Source organism: Stigmatopora argus, chromosome 2 (assembly GCF_051989625.1).
Source record: "Stigmatopora argus isolate UIUO_Sarg chromosome 2, RoL_Sarg_1.0, whole genome shotgun sequence".
In the NCBI taxonomy this organism is placed as follows: Eukaryota; Metazoa; Chordata; class Actinopteri; order Syngnathiformes; family Syngnathidae; genus Stigmatopora; species Stigmatopora argus.
The window spans coordinates 11,090,774-11,106,310 of NC_135388.1; the positions used below are offsets into that span (position 1 = coordinate 11,090,774).

Genomic DNA, 15,537 nt, shown 5'->3' on the forward strand with positions numbered 1-15,537 from the left:
TATCCCAAACTGTAGCAGTTTTTCCGCTTGAGGTGGCAAGTCCACTGAGGTGGCCGCATCTCCCTCTGTCGTGGTGTACAGGTACTCCAATCGAACTAGTTGGGGTCCTAGTCGCTCGAACTGTTTAACAAATTCTGTTTCTGGCTTCGGCTGTCTTTGTCCCGGAGGGTGGACATGATTTCGGTTAAGTCTAACACTTCTGCTGGCGAGCAAGGGGTTTCTTTGTCCTCCTCATCACTTCCTTCAGTTTCCTCCTCTGTGTTAGGCTTCTGTTTCTCTTCCCTCTGGCATCATTCTTGATGTTGATGTTCAAGGTTGAACGGTGGGGGTCTCTGGTTCCCCCTGTCTGGATTTTTGCAGTCTCGAGCAAAGTGTCCTCTCTGTCCACAATTGTAACACTTGCCTTCTGAGTTTGCTCTTCTTGGTGGGCCGGGTCTTACTCGGCCTCTTCCTCTTCCACGTCCTTGTTGGTAGAATACTTCTGGTGACCCTTGGTTCATCAATGAGGCCATGGCTTGGGTCAGAGTATTGACTCCTGCGCTTGTCTGCTTTTGGCGGTGTCTCTCCTCAGCATGAATCACCCACTCCATTAGTTGATTCATTGGCATGGTTCGGTATGTGGCACAGTACTTCTTTACGAACCTTTTGATTGGGGCCTGGAGCCCTTCCAGGAACCCTTGTCTCAGTTGGGCTTGGTACACACCTTGGTCACTTTGGCCTTCCATGATCCCACTGTGAGTTTTGAACACTTCCTCAAATCTTGCTCTGAATTTATGAACTCCTTCACCTGGTTTCTGTTTTGTTGCCCTGATCTTGCCATAGCTTGGTGTGGGGCGCCACATGTCTATGGGAGGTCAAGGTTAGGTGGTTGTGCAGGTGAGTAGACGTCAGATGAGTGTTTCACGGACAAAGGTTTGGGAACCGTCCGACTTCCAGTCTGCTCAGAGTCACCTATGTCTCCAAATACCTTGACCTGGGATTGGTGAATCCACGTCCACCTTTCAGCGATCCTTACTGCTGTGGGGGTGGTGATTGAACCACGAATGGGCCTTTCCAGCGTGGCGAGGACCAGGACTTCCTTTTTATGACTCGAAACGGGATGCCCTCGTTTGGGCCTGAGGTTATGTCTGTAAACAAAAATTTTAAAGTGGGTATTTACACCAACTTACACCAACCTCTGGGCATGTCCATTTGTCCATCATCCCCCCTGTTGAGACATGGCTCCTCCCATGGCTCAATTTTGGAATAGATTTTTTTTTTTTTTTGTTTTTTGTTTTTTTTTAAACTAATCATAATAAAAATAGGAAAAATACAAAAAGCAAACAGGCTGCTTTCTCCTCAGGAAAACAGCTTTCCAGTTCTCTGCAACAGTTACATTCACATCAATTAATATCCAGAAACAAATGCACACATTTATAATTCTGAAAAGAATTGAACCCACTAAAATGTAATCACCCCTTGTTTGTCAAGGTTAATATTTTTAGCATAACTGTCCTTTAGAGCAATTAAAACTCATTACTTATAAAATGCACATTAATCAAGTCCCAATTCATTCAATAATGTGTATCGCGTTGCATATTGAAAATATCCCAATTTAGTAGTCTTTTTTTATCAAATGTAACATTCCATTGTCTTTGGAGTTTGTCCATCATCTCCCATAAAACTTTCTTAATCAATATTGTTCCTAATATTTTCTTAATTTTTCAATAGTCAGACATGAAATTAAAATCTAGTTACATTTCTATCCATTGTAGTTTTTTTTCTTTCTGATCATTTACTCTCTGTAACAAGGTTTAGTCTCAATTGAAACGCTTTCACCCCTTTTTTAATGGAGACAACAAAACCAATACAAAAAGTTCCCTATGGTTTATGGCATTGATCCTTGAGCAATAATCTTTAGCATTGCTCCCCGAACAATAATCTCTCCAATCAATATTGGAGTGTTTGCCATCAACGTCTGATCATGTCAAAAAGTTTATCTTACCTGTCTCCTCAAACGTTTCAACTGAGAGGACCTTCTTACAGTGCAAAGGTGGATCCGCATCCTCCTTTCCAGCTTGTTTTGGCCAGTTCCAATCGTGAAGTGAATAATGGCGATTTATATGGTCTACCAAATAGGATTTGAACTCGTTATGTACGCGCAGTGATTTCATAACGAAATATGGAACCTTTTGCCAATCCCGTCAATTACTTTGTTAACACAATTTGGGTGCCATTATTACTATAAATCAATGGTTCTTTGGAATTCCATATCATGCACTGTCTTTGTTTTTCCATCTCAGTGCTGTCAAATTCCGCATTTTGCATAGCAGATGTGTTCCTCCACTTCAAGTTTAACATTTGGAGTACTGCTGCTGCATTTTCATCAAAATTTTTATTGGTGAAATCTTTTTTTCCATAATTTGTTGCTGCCATCCCTGAAAGGGCTTATTGGCAATTTCAGAAATCGATTCCAAGTTTCTAAATCATTTTCCACCTTGATATCTGATCGATTGATTATATCTTGGTGGTCAGCCAATCAAAAACACAAAAAGACAGACAACCATTCACGCTCAGACTCATAATCAGACATCGGTGTTCTGCAAATTTCCATCACCGGTGAAGACCGCAATCCCAAGTCTGGGCTTGTTGGCAGCTCACCTCCTTTGCTGACCTATCAGCACCAATCATTCTCAAAAGAAATAGGTTAACATCATTTGGTTGACATCAATCGTTTGATGCTAATACAATACGTGATATTCTAATAGTCATTAATATGACCTACGCTAAAGCATATTTCATCTGCTGATGGGCAAAACAAGATGTACATCCCGTGCACTGAACATACATGATGTTTATTTCATCCCAGGGAAATCATGCCTATCCTAAATTAATTATTTTACCTAAACCTGCTATTTACCTAATAATTTGGATAAATGCCATTTCTGCATTGTCTTCATGTTTGATATCATTAATGTTCAAAATTATTCTTAATACTTAAGTCTAAACCGCAAATCACTCTCATTTTGCTAAAATAGCTAAATGTTGCTATCTGAATTCCTATTGAATTTCTCATCCGTTTTGTTTACTCAAGATAAGAGCCATTTTCTGTAGCTCACTATTAACACAATTAAAATGTACAATAAGTAAATTAGAGAAAATAACCTTCTATGTCATAATAATGTAAATTTTCTCATCCATTTTTTTTTTTTTTTCCAAACCAGCTCTGTCTCTTAGCGGAGTCCCTAACTCAATTAACACGCCAAGACCACTTTGTCTTATCTTACGGCTGTATTTTACGCTATTTCTCTCTAGGGACGTCCCATCCTAATTTATTATCTTTAATACTTATTTTGTTATCTTATTTATCCACCCAAGTAGCCTCTTTAGTCATTTGTTTTCTTATTTTGCGCGGCAATCATTGTTTTATAAGTGCGTCGCAACGCACCTGGTTTTATCTATTTCCCCCTATGAGGATTACGCATGCTCAGTTATTATTCTATTTTTCTTATATTGAGCTCTGTTTTACTCACTCTTTTGGCACGGTATTTCTATACTTTTACTCTATTTAAACACAATCTTTGAAATCTGTATACCTCTACGTATTTCTCCGACCACACAGAGACGTTTCTCCGACCACACAGAGACGTTTCTCCGACCACACAGAGACTTTTCTCCGACCACAGAGAGACGTTTCTCCGACCACAGAGAGACGTTTCTCCGACCACAGAGACGTTTCTCCGACCACAGAGAGACGTTTCTCCGACCACACAGAGACGTTTCTCCGACCACAGAGAGACGTTTCTCCGACCACACAGAGACGTTTCTCCGACCACACAGAGACGTTTCGACACACAGACGTTTCGAATTAATTTTAACCAGCGCCTTACCGTCTCAGGTGCTTATTCCTGGTTCGATGAGATTCGTCACTGGACCTCGGGGCGACGGGGTACCAATCCCTAATGGCCCCTTCCCTCAATGGGGGATGGCTGACGTCAGTTGTGCTTGGCCTCTCGATTCCCCGTCGTCCCGATGACACAGATCTTGAATCCCGGGTATTTTCGGCACCAAAATGTCCGGTCCACTATGAACATTCACAAGGTCGAACACAAATAAAGCACACCGAGACAGATGAGTGAGATTTTGAAGCTTCTGCAGAAGGAGAGTACGGAGGTGGTGGGTCCGACGACTCTACTTCTATAGAAAATATTTTACTTAGGGCAAGATTTCATGACATACAAATTCTCTGTTACAAAGATGCATCGCGACAGTGACACCGATGATGGTGGTGATACTGATGATGTTAAAGGCTACATACAAACATATAAACAAAGGACATACCCTATTACAAAGATGCATGGTTTTGAAACCGATGGTTGTGATGTGGATGGTTTCTATGACATGGGCATGACACGGATTGAAGGTGATGTCATAGATGTGAAACATTATTTGATTACTTTTCAAGATTATTTCACATTGTGTGATAAATAATTCAAATGTAGCAACCTCTGTAAATGCCAGAGAAAATGAGGTAGAAGAAAGGTTGAGGAGCAGAAAGGGAAGAATGAGGAAGCAAGCACCATAGCATAACTGACTGATTGTGGTGCTGTCAAACTGATTTGCATGAAAAAGGCCGAGCCTAATTGCAACACTTAGTTGCAACATACTGATAATACATAGAGCGGAATTATAAAAGGACAAGCTGTTATCAAGACGAATTTCTTGGGTGACTGTGCCACCAGCTTCCGTTTATGTATGTGTGATGGGGGGGCATTTAAAGTATAATGTACTGTAATGTCGCCTTGTCCTGTCTGAAGTGACAGATCCATCAAGGACATTCAAACCCGACACTGATTCAGCAGACATTTGCATAGGTGTTATTCATTAAAAAAGTGCTCACTTGTCAATTGAAACTCACAAATTTAAAAAATTATCTATATGTACTTAAGTTTCAGAGAAGGTGGCTCAGAAATTGGTTATGTGGCAGTTCCTTTTAAGATTTAGTTTGTTCTAAAAAAGATTTTTTTTAAATGGAATAAAATAATATTCATTCATTTTCCGAACCGCTTATCATTTACAAGTGTTGTAGGGGATGCTGGAGTCAATCCCAGCTGACTTCCAACCTAAATTGGTGGCCAACCAATCGCAGGGCACAAACAGATGCACAACCATTCACGCTCCGACTCATACCTAGGGGCAATTTAGTGTTCATCCACCCTAAAATGCATGTTTTGGGAATGTGGGAGAAAACCGGAGTACCTGGAGAAAACCCACGCCCAGAGAGAACATGCAAACTCCACACGGAAGGACCGACCAGCCCAGCACCTGTGAGGCCGATGCGCTAACAACTCATCCGCCAGGCCGCTTTAGTACTGGGAATGAACAATTTATTTAACATAACACACCACATGTTCTTAGTGTTATGAAATGTTTTCATTCTCTTTCGATTTTCCAAGGTTAGTCCTTGCTGATTCACAAGTAACCAATTTTACTTCATCCAAGGTGCCCAAACCAAAGCAAAATGTAGTTTGTGATATATCATGTATTAAAAAACACTGTCAAAGTTTCACTGAGTACTTAAGTTCATAGTGAAGTCAAGCCTTACAACTAGTTGCACCACGCCAGTGAGCGCACGAAAGACTGTCAAAAGATGTTTTAGCCTCAAGCATGCCACTGATACTTACTTAGTCAAGCTGTTGGCCAAAGGCTTCTGATCAGTTGAACAGAATAGAACAGTCAGGGATTTGCCAAGTAGTTTCAGTGGTTTCCACACAAGCCAAAACCTTTTCTTCCGTAAGTATGGACTAGTCATTACATTAGGACAAATCAACTTAGTTGTCAGGTGTAATTGGGTGTAAATGTCAGACAAAAATCTTTGGGATCTGCAAAGCTTTCATTCAGCGTGCACAATATAGCATCCTTCTTATTATATAATCTTATTGATTATCACAAGTTCAATGCAATTGCTTTTTTGTCAATCTATATTAAGAAAAGTAAATATAAAGCTTGAATGTTTGGTCTAGAACTCTACTAAATGTTTCCCTGACCAACTCCCATTATCATCTACGCCTTAATTTATAGATAAATCACAAGAGCATCTTGTTTAGCATAATGCTTTTAAAATACGAGTCATCCATATTCTGTTATACTATATTTTACATACTGCAAAGACTTTTCCATGTTTGCATTGAATGCATTTTAAGTCCCGCGACCTTTGAGGATAAAGCGGTTCAGAAAATGAATGAATGAATGCTTCTCAGACATTTTCTTTGTTTTTCAATTATCTCAAATAAAATTCCCCCATATTTGTGACTTATTTTCCCCCCCTTTCATTGTGCATTGTATGACTTATAGTCCGAAAAATATAGTTATCAAGCTAAAATGAGTTTGAGCTTGTGGTTGGGTTTTATTTCAAGGTAAAGTGCATAATTAAGTTCACTAATCTTTGTCATCCATTGCTTAACTATATTGGCTATTATGGTGACAAGTCGTTATGAACGAGTACACTGACCCAACACTAAGCACTATACAAAAAAGTTGGTCACTGCTAATGTTGTTTCTGAATGTTCATTTTGACAGAGATGGATACACCAGCATTGTTCAAAAGGGCTTAACCAATTTTCACTGTACATTCGTAGTTCGTTTAGAATCTAGGCCTTGCTGATCCAATTATAAAATTTATCAAATTTCACACCTTTTCCCCTACCTAAACGTACCTCTGCTAGCAGAGATGCAAGGTTGTCCACTCTACTCATGTCAAATCTGACACTAGAACGCTTCCAGAGTCCGATGATGAAGTCTGCATTAAAAATGATGATGGCTAAGAGCAGGAGTGTTAACTGTCTGCTGGCATAATGAGAATAAGCTGTCAGAGACGCGCTTGTAATGGCTCCCTTGCTTGCTGGCCAGTTCAAGCCTAGTGGGACACAGCACTCACACACCATTTCTTTCACACTCACTCTCTTATGCACTCTTTCACACTGTCTCTCCCTACTTCTGTCATGTTGCCCAATTGCTTTTTCTCAAGTTGCACTTACAGATTTAATGTGCTGTCTTTGTCCTGAAACCCTGAAGATATCAGCTTACAGGACTCGAGTGGCATTTAGTGATGATTTTGCATAGGATAATTGTCCGCCGTTGCCTCGTAGGTTCACCTATAACGTCCCAACCTCGGTAGACCAAGATTGTGATATATTCAGAAATATTCTGCATTGAAGTGGCCTTTCACTTCCCCCAAATCCTATATGATGTTTTTTTTAGGGCCTTTTTCTCATTCAGTGTTAAAATAGCTAATCCAAGTCAGGTTGAGTCTGGTGTTGTTCTGGGGTCCAACCCGAGATATGTATATTCTAGCCATTATTACAGATCTTCCATTTGGAGTTACTTATGCCGTTAATGGCATCCTACTGCTTATCATCATATTGTGTTGTTGATTGACAGTTGACCTTCACATTGATTTACAAGGAGCCAGCTAGATGTGGTGGAGCAATTGATTCCCTCAGTGATACCTATTAATACTAATTGGAAGGAATTACAAGGTAGAAATTAATGTGAAGACATCAAAGATGACATTTCATTAAAAGGGCTCGTGTTGACTTTTAGTGCAGAAGGGTATATTTTCCAACGTTAACCCCTATTTATGATATGCAACTTTTTCCCATTCAGTTAATTTTACAAGTACAAAAAGTTGATTTGTGATAGCCCACTTTCCATAGCAGTGCCTAAATATATGTACTTGTAAAACCTTTCTTGTAGGATATATGAATGATAATGGTTAGGCAAATGGTAAACTTGTTGAGGGTTTGGCTCCAAAAGTGTATTCCTAAATGTAACCAATAAAAGGGGAATAAATGTGTTTGCTCTAGGTGAATAACACGCTCCGGCGATAACCAAACCATGATATAACTGCTTGGTGAGCTGAATAATAATAAGGGCCACATGCATATTAATGCCGCACTCTGCATAATGTCTTCATGTTCTGTCTTGAAACTAACAGACATCTCCCTGCGATTGCTTAACCCTTCCTCGCTCTGATTTTACTTCTTTTTTCTTTTTTCTTTACCTCGACATTCCCACACAAAGCGAGGGATATCCTCACCTTGCCCTCGTTTCACCCACGTGATCTTCCTCCAACTGGGTGCTACTACATTTTCCCAGACTCCACTTCACGTGCCGACACCCTATCGGAAACGCATGGTGGAGGTGCATGATCTCAAATGTGATTCTCGTTTCCACCCTTCCACTTGATTGGTACAGTAGTTGCTTTTGGAAGAACTATAGCGACATCTGCATGTGCCACGGTTACAAGGCGCCAAGCTCATAACCACCCATTTCGCTGGGCCTCCCTTACTAGCCCGCTGTCTGTACCGCCCCCACCTCCACATCCCCTGTGGCGCTCATTTCTCAAATTACTAAACATGGCTAATTGTGTGAGGCGTGACGCTCACTTCATTTAAATATTCTGGCTTTGGGGGGATTTGCCTTTTCATAGACGGAAAATTAAGCGAAAGGGAGGATCCGCAATTAGACACACAAGACTCGGTGGAATCAAATGCACCGTGGAATTGTTTTCCACATGATTAATACTATACGTATAGTTTTTTTAAAAATAATTTTAACAAAGTATAATTTTGTGGTTTAATGTATTACTTTCTCCCTGTATCTTTAAAGGGTCACACACTTAAATCCTAGCATCTTTGACTATAATTATGCAATACTTTCAAGCTTCACATTTGACATGTACGATAATAACAAACTGTTGCTAGCCTTGTTCTGAAAAAGACATGTATTTGGTAAAATTAACATTTTCTTTAACTTTCTCTAATATCTGCTAGCTGTGAACTGAATTAAATTCTGTTACCTTACTTAACTCCCACAGTCTGGAGTCAGCATGGGTCATACAGTATACATGCATTCTACCTTTAGAATTAAATGATAACATGACAGTTTCTTTCATGAAGCTTTTATGTAATAACAATCTGGCATTGAAACATGCACGAAGTCAGGGAAAAAAAACTGTAATATCTGCTCTATACAGTATGTACCACAGACAAACAGTATTACATGAACAACATGTGAGAAGTTCCCAATTAATCTGTCATAAAGCTGCCGAACATGTTTTTAATTAATACTGGAAAAAAAACATGCACAGGTTAAGCGTTAACAAGCGTTCTGGATTGTAGTCGACTAATGAATCGCCTTTTTTTCTATAAATATTTTACCCTTTTCTGTTTCCACCCCCTCTCTCCCAACTGCTATTTGCTAGTATGCCTTAGCGATTTAATGATATGCAAATGAAATATGCATAAAACGACTCTGCGGCGGGATGATTAAGCACAGAGGACATTAGCCAGTGCCCGCCACAGTCTGTTTTCTCTCCTGTATTCCGCTTCGCCCTGGCGCCAACATTGCCGTACAATTTTAAAATCTATATTTTTTTATGTAATCCATTTAATAAGGTGGGAAATATCCACTTGAGGAAAAAATTGAATCCATTCCGGGTTATTCTTGCTCCAGTTTTGTAAGATCCAGACGCAGTAAAGGCAGCTGTCTCTAAGCACTTGACAGTTGGCACTGTAAAGAACAGGCAAAAATAAAAGGTTTTCCAAGGAGCCCTTCTTGTCACTGCCAGTACACATTTCCTTTGCTTGTTTACCAATACTGTTAATTCACTACTAGAGTACAACGAAGAAAGCAACATATCCTCATTTTTGCGTTTCATTTCTTCCCCTCTTATTTTCCCTCCCTCAAACTCACATGCACACACTCCACCTCCCCTTCCAATCTGCTTGCTGGTGCAAGCCCTCCGTTTTTTTTATGGTAATCCATTTGCGTAATGAAGACACAGCACAATTAGCATCCTCCATGGAATTAGATAAAGAGATGATTATCCAAAGGTAATTAACGGCAAAGATTGGGATATCCGAGTGTTCCTCGTAAAAGTGCTGAAAAATATTGTAATTAAAAATAAAATTAATCGTACGTGTTGCGATTGCGATTATCGCGCAACCATAAAAGTTCCAAAATCAATGGTCTCTTCTTTGATGACGGTTCCTTCCACATTAAAGTATGTATGCCATAGCAGAGAAACAAGCACAAAAGATGGTATAATCCCTCCCTTTGGATGACTTCCTTAATTATTCATTTTCCTCATCTATGCCTCCTGCTCAATCCAGTGAAAAAGTGTTTATGTTGCATTTGGGCGGTTATCCTAGCATTTCTAATTAAATTTTTAATTCCACGTTCCCAATGTAAAAACAAACTTGATTGGAAAAAAAATCATCCATTACGTGCCGATGCCTAGTTCAGCTCAGTGCATGATGACAGCAGACCTCTTGGGATCGTAGAGCTGCTCCTTTGGATCCACTGCATTTCCCGCACTTCAAGTCAACCCGGCTAAGACGGCATTGCATCTGCTTATGATACTTTAGCATAGAGAGGGAAGATCCTGAAAGGGTGGAGTTTGTTCATTTCTTTTGGGTGGTTGGCAATAATGGGCCAAAAAAGTGGCAGAGATGTGGGTGTGTAAGAGCTGTAATGAGTTCCCACGGCCTCAGTTTGGGTGCAGACAGGCCAGCACCTCCCCCTCGATGCCTCTTGAACTCAGACTCCGTACACCTTCTGCACCCATTCATTTCGTTGCTGTGCCAGTCCTGCTATCTGACGTATTCAGGCTGTAGTAACTGCTGTACACTGGTGGTATCTGCAAATATTGTTTTTCAAAAGAAGTCCTTTCATACTTTTTCTTTGCTGTAGTCGATGAAGTCCACTTTCTTTGGCTAAGTCCTATAATCCTCAATGGAGTCAATCTGCTTCTTTTGTTGATTGATTTTATTTTGCTAGTTCATTAGAATAGATCCAAATATTTGAATGTTTGCGTCAACAGCTGCCATTAAGCTTCTGAGAGTCCCCCAGAATCCATTTCCCCTCCTCTTCGTCAAACAAGACTGGCAGCATCTGTTGAAGCAGTGCCTATGGTCGACATGGCTGACAGCCAATGCGCTAAAAGATATAAATTTACGAGGTTTGGCACAGAAAGTCAACCCCTTCGATTTGACAAACATCGCATGGTTATTTTCCCTTCAATGAATATTGTTGGATTACTCCCTTATTCCGATGCATTGCCCCGATTAGCAATGCAAATGTTGTGCTAATTAGCGATATCAGGTGGCCGCGCTCCTGTTTGTTCTTTTTTCTTTTGTTTTTGGGAAGCGACCCATCAGCCGATGACAAAATCCAACAGATCCGGCCGTTGATGGATAATAAATTGTAATTGTGCCGCTTTGTTTGTCCTTCGTCATGTTTCTTGGCCAATGTTGTAGTACTCCTGTTGGCAGGTTTTATACTCGTCAAAGCCAAATTACCGCTGCTTCCCCCTAGTCCGTTAACGCCAAATGTAACATCAAAATGGCGTTGCGTGCCAACGTCCGTCTCTGAAACCCCACGCAAACTAGCATGGCGTATCCTGCCCAGATGGCCGACAGGGTGCCTGGCACAGAGTGCTGTGCCTCAGATGTTAGAGAGAGAGCTAGTCAGAAAGAGTAGGAGGAGTTCCTTTTGTGCCGCTGCCACACCCCCGTTATTAACAGAACAAAACAATGCAATTTTTTTCAGTTTTGGAAATTTTATCTAAATAATTAAACAAAGGTCTGCCAACATTTTCATCTTCCTCATAAGTGGAACGACCTCCATTGAAGTTCACTTCCTGTCTTGCCTCCGCTGTGACGTTGCGTTTTGCCATTTTTCGCCAAATAGCCTCGTGTCCATCGTTGCATCTGAAACAACTTTTTATTCCCATCAATCATTTGATCGATTCCACTATCCACTGCGTTGGCTTCTTCCCATGTCCATAGAGATTTTGGGCAGTCCAAAATGCTGCAGTTTGATGACACTATTTTCTTCTCAGGGGAGATCAGCCAACTCGGAAATAGTCCTGGGAGATCTGTCCAAAACATTTTTTAAAAAAAGGATCCAATTCTTGAGACAACCAAAATGACAGAAGTACTTCTTCTGACTACCCGCTCCATCTAAGCACATATCTTGTAGAGCGAACTCAAGTCTAGCTTGGTGCTACCACTGAGTGGATGGCACTGTGCCAACTTCTCCCTGCCATCAAATGCATTCGCTTTTTTTCCAATATTTGCCCATCCCCTTTCTCAGTCCCTCTCACCCACCCGCCTCTTCCTTGCTTTCCTTTTCACATGCCCGGTGCACCCATCTTGTACTGCCCTCTTTTGTTCTATGGACTTGACATTAATTAACATGCGGGTTAATTGATTTGAGAAGCGCGAGTGAATCCTGGCACGAGATGTGTTTGCGGGTTCCCCTACGTCTGCGTTGGTTCTGGATGGAGAAAGAACGAGTCGGTACCCACTGTGGGTATACCTCAATGCGACAAACGCAATGTAAGATGGGTCTGAATATGTCAGAGTATGCAGTGTGAAAATTTTGAGCTCCTCTTAAGACTGTAATTGATTGAAATTTGATGTTTACCCGCAACAATACGGTCCTTTGTCTTATCTCATTACGCATGATTGTGTATATTGATAGGTTTTTGACCATCAGCCTTGTCGTTAACATTCATCAGAAATGCATAAAAGGCATACCGATAATGTTGTAAACAAATGTGCCTTTATCGCTTTGCCGTGCAGCCACACAAAAATGATTATTTTCATCGTTAAGCGGTTTTTCATTGATGCATAATTAAATCTTAGCTATGTTTGCATATCTTTACCACAGCTTTCGATTCCGCTCGTTTAGTAAGACGCTGATTAAAAACCAGAGGTGTCGTTTAATTATTTAATATCCTCCCCCGCATAGAGGAGGAGAATGCCCACTGCTGTTAATTAGCAATGCAGCCCCTTGCTTTAATTTAGTCACGATAGAATTGCCTAATTTCGGGAAATTCATCAGCATTCGCAAATACCGCACTGCACAATTGGCGACAGCATCGTGATTTAGTCAAAACCACACTGAGCAGATGAAAAACGGTGATAAAATGCTTGAGTAAATGCAAATCTACCATCTTGTTTTGTTTTCTTTCTTTAATATCACAGCAATGCAGGCAACAAGCAGAATTCATTATGCAAATTGGCTAGTCTTCGCATAATATCTTATGAGAGGAATATGCAAATGAGCCCCATAATTTATGAGCGCCTTTGCCGGTTTCATAGCGTTCTCATAACTTACAAAGAGGTATTTCCCTCCTTCTCTCTCCTCCTATCCAAGCTGGCACCACACTCATGACCACAGAACTAAACGAGCACACCCACAAAGAGGGTGCGATGACTGGCTGGGAAAAAAAACTTAGGTGCTGGATAGACGGGGTTGGCACGGGGAGTTGGAGGGTGGCAGGGGTAAATTTTGAGGTGTGCATAAATCCACAAAAGGTTAGTAGCGGCTCCTAATTCCCCCAAATGACTGCAAACAACTGGTTAATTAACAAGAAACAAAGACGGAGGATTTGACGCGGTGGACACCAACGCTTCAGAGACCTTTTGTTCTGGACCATTTTTCTAGTCACCAGCTTTTGTTGAAGAAGGGTGTATGGAATATGCCAGAGAGGAATTCACAAGGAGAGGGAAGGAAAGTGTGAAGGTATGCATATGTTGGCTCTAACCAGTTTGCGCCAGTGCCCAGGGATGCCACCACCAACCCTGCTCGGAGACGGTATCCAACGTGACTAGGATGAGACAATTGTGTTGAACTGGAGGCTAGTTGCCTGCACATCTGATTCACGATCCGGTTTCTGCATTGAGCTTGTTTCATCTCATTTGTGATAATTGCCCAGGCTTGAATATTGAATCTGTGGACACTAGGATAAGGAGGTAGCTGGACACAGAGGAAGACAACACCCAGGGGACTGCATTTCAAATGTCCACATCGTTCCTGTTGATTTTGGACATTATTTTTCGGCAAAATTGGTCTCTACAGATTTTCACTAAAGGGCCTGTCTTAGAAACATCAATTCTTTTTTGGGACTATGCTGGCTGTTGGTCAATTCCAAACTTTTTGTAGAAAGCTGTTTGTACACTGGATAAACGCTGTCTGCCCACCGGACTCTCTGCCTTAAGAGCATCTGTTTCCTGCTTATGCGTCAGCAAGGTGTCCTTTTGTGTGTGCACAAAAGAGTACATTTGCTTGTGAGAATTCTTATCATCGATTGTCACATTTGACTTGAACAATAACAGAAATACTTAACGACGAAAGAGGGAAACCTCAAATGAATGTAGCAATCTTGCATTTCGCTTTTGTGAAGATTGTTGTGATTCATATCCCTGCAATGTTATTATATTTCCAATGGATTATTTTTAAAAGCTGTTATGCTTAATACATTCCTCTATAGATACTTTTCTGTTGTCATTATTTTTCAATGTTTACTGAAAGGTTTTTCTTCTCTTAAACTTTTGTTATTAAGAACCGCAAGCCATATTTTCATTCTTATCATTACGTCGTGACCAAATGCATCTGTCTGTGAAAATGACAAATAAAATAATATGCCAAAGTTGACAAAACTGTTGAAATGATGGTCTGCTTTTTTATGAATTTCAAGCACCAAAGTGACAACTTGAGTCCAGATGTTACAAACCTTTTTCTTCAGATGGATCAGGTGCCTCAGACCAGATGAAGATGGAGCAAATACCAGCATTATCAAACAAAACAAGAAACGGCAAGGAGAAAAGAAATTCCGGAACATCTGAAATTTAATCAAATGTACTTTAGTGGCAAGTGTGTGCTTATTCTCAACATTATTGAATGTGATTGGTTAAATCGTGAATAAATCCCCATTTCAAAGGTATATAAAGCTATGCTCTAAAATTATGATGAATAAAATAACAGGAAAATATTAGTTTTTTTCTATTAAACATATTAACTTCAATTCCTTAAAACAACATAAATATATATCTATATATCTACTCTTCATTCGAATTTTAGCATGAAAAGTCAATATAAGGTTTACATATAGTTCACTATCCAGCTCAGACACCTGTGCAGGTATGTGGACAGGTGTCTAATCGTGTGTGTGTCTTTTAGTATGTATATTCTACTTCATCGATTAGCACTCGTCATGTCTATAAACTGTTTGTTCTCTCATGCTATGTGAATCATAGACAAGAAGTGCCAGAGGGTAAACGTGCATGGCCACATCTCTAGTATGTATTGTCAATGACTGTATTTCTCATACTACAAATGCCACAGTCAATGGCATTATACACAGCCAGGCATGCAAATACATCTCTGAGTCAAATCGTGAAATACACACCTTTTCAAGAAAACACAGATGTGTTCAGCAATTATGTTAAGCATTGCTTGCAGTGTGCACTTACACCATTGTAAAGAAGAATAGTACTGCATTATTCAGTGGGTGAAGTAATTAAGCGCTTTGTCTTATTTATAATTCATTGCCGTTAAACACGAAGCACTTTTGTTGGGATAAAAGGAACTGACACAAGATGGGATGTAAAACAAGGCGACTTGAAATTTATTCTCGGCTAAATTTGTAGGAACGTTGAGGGGAAGTAGGAAAATTACTGTACCAGTGTTCATACAACTTTTCTC

The 15,537-nt window shown here is 40.3% G+C and overlaps 1 long non-coding RNA gene across 3 annotated transcripts in view; it reads left to right on the forward strand.

Annotated features, from left to right (window-relative positions):
• LOC144064295 (uncharacterized) overlaps nucleotides 1–15,537 on the forward strand; it is a 128,059-nt gene that overhangs the window by 22,027 nt on the left and 90,495 nt on the right. The window lies entirely within an intron of this gene.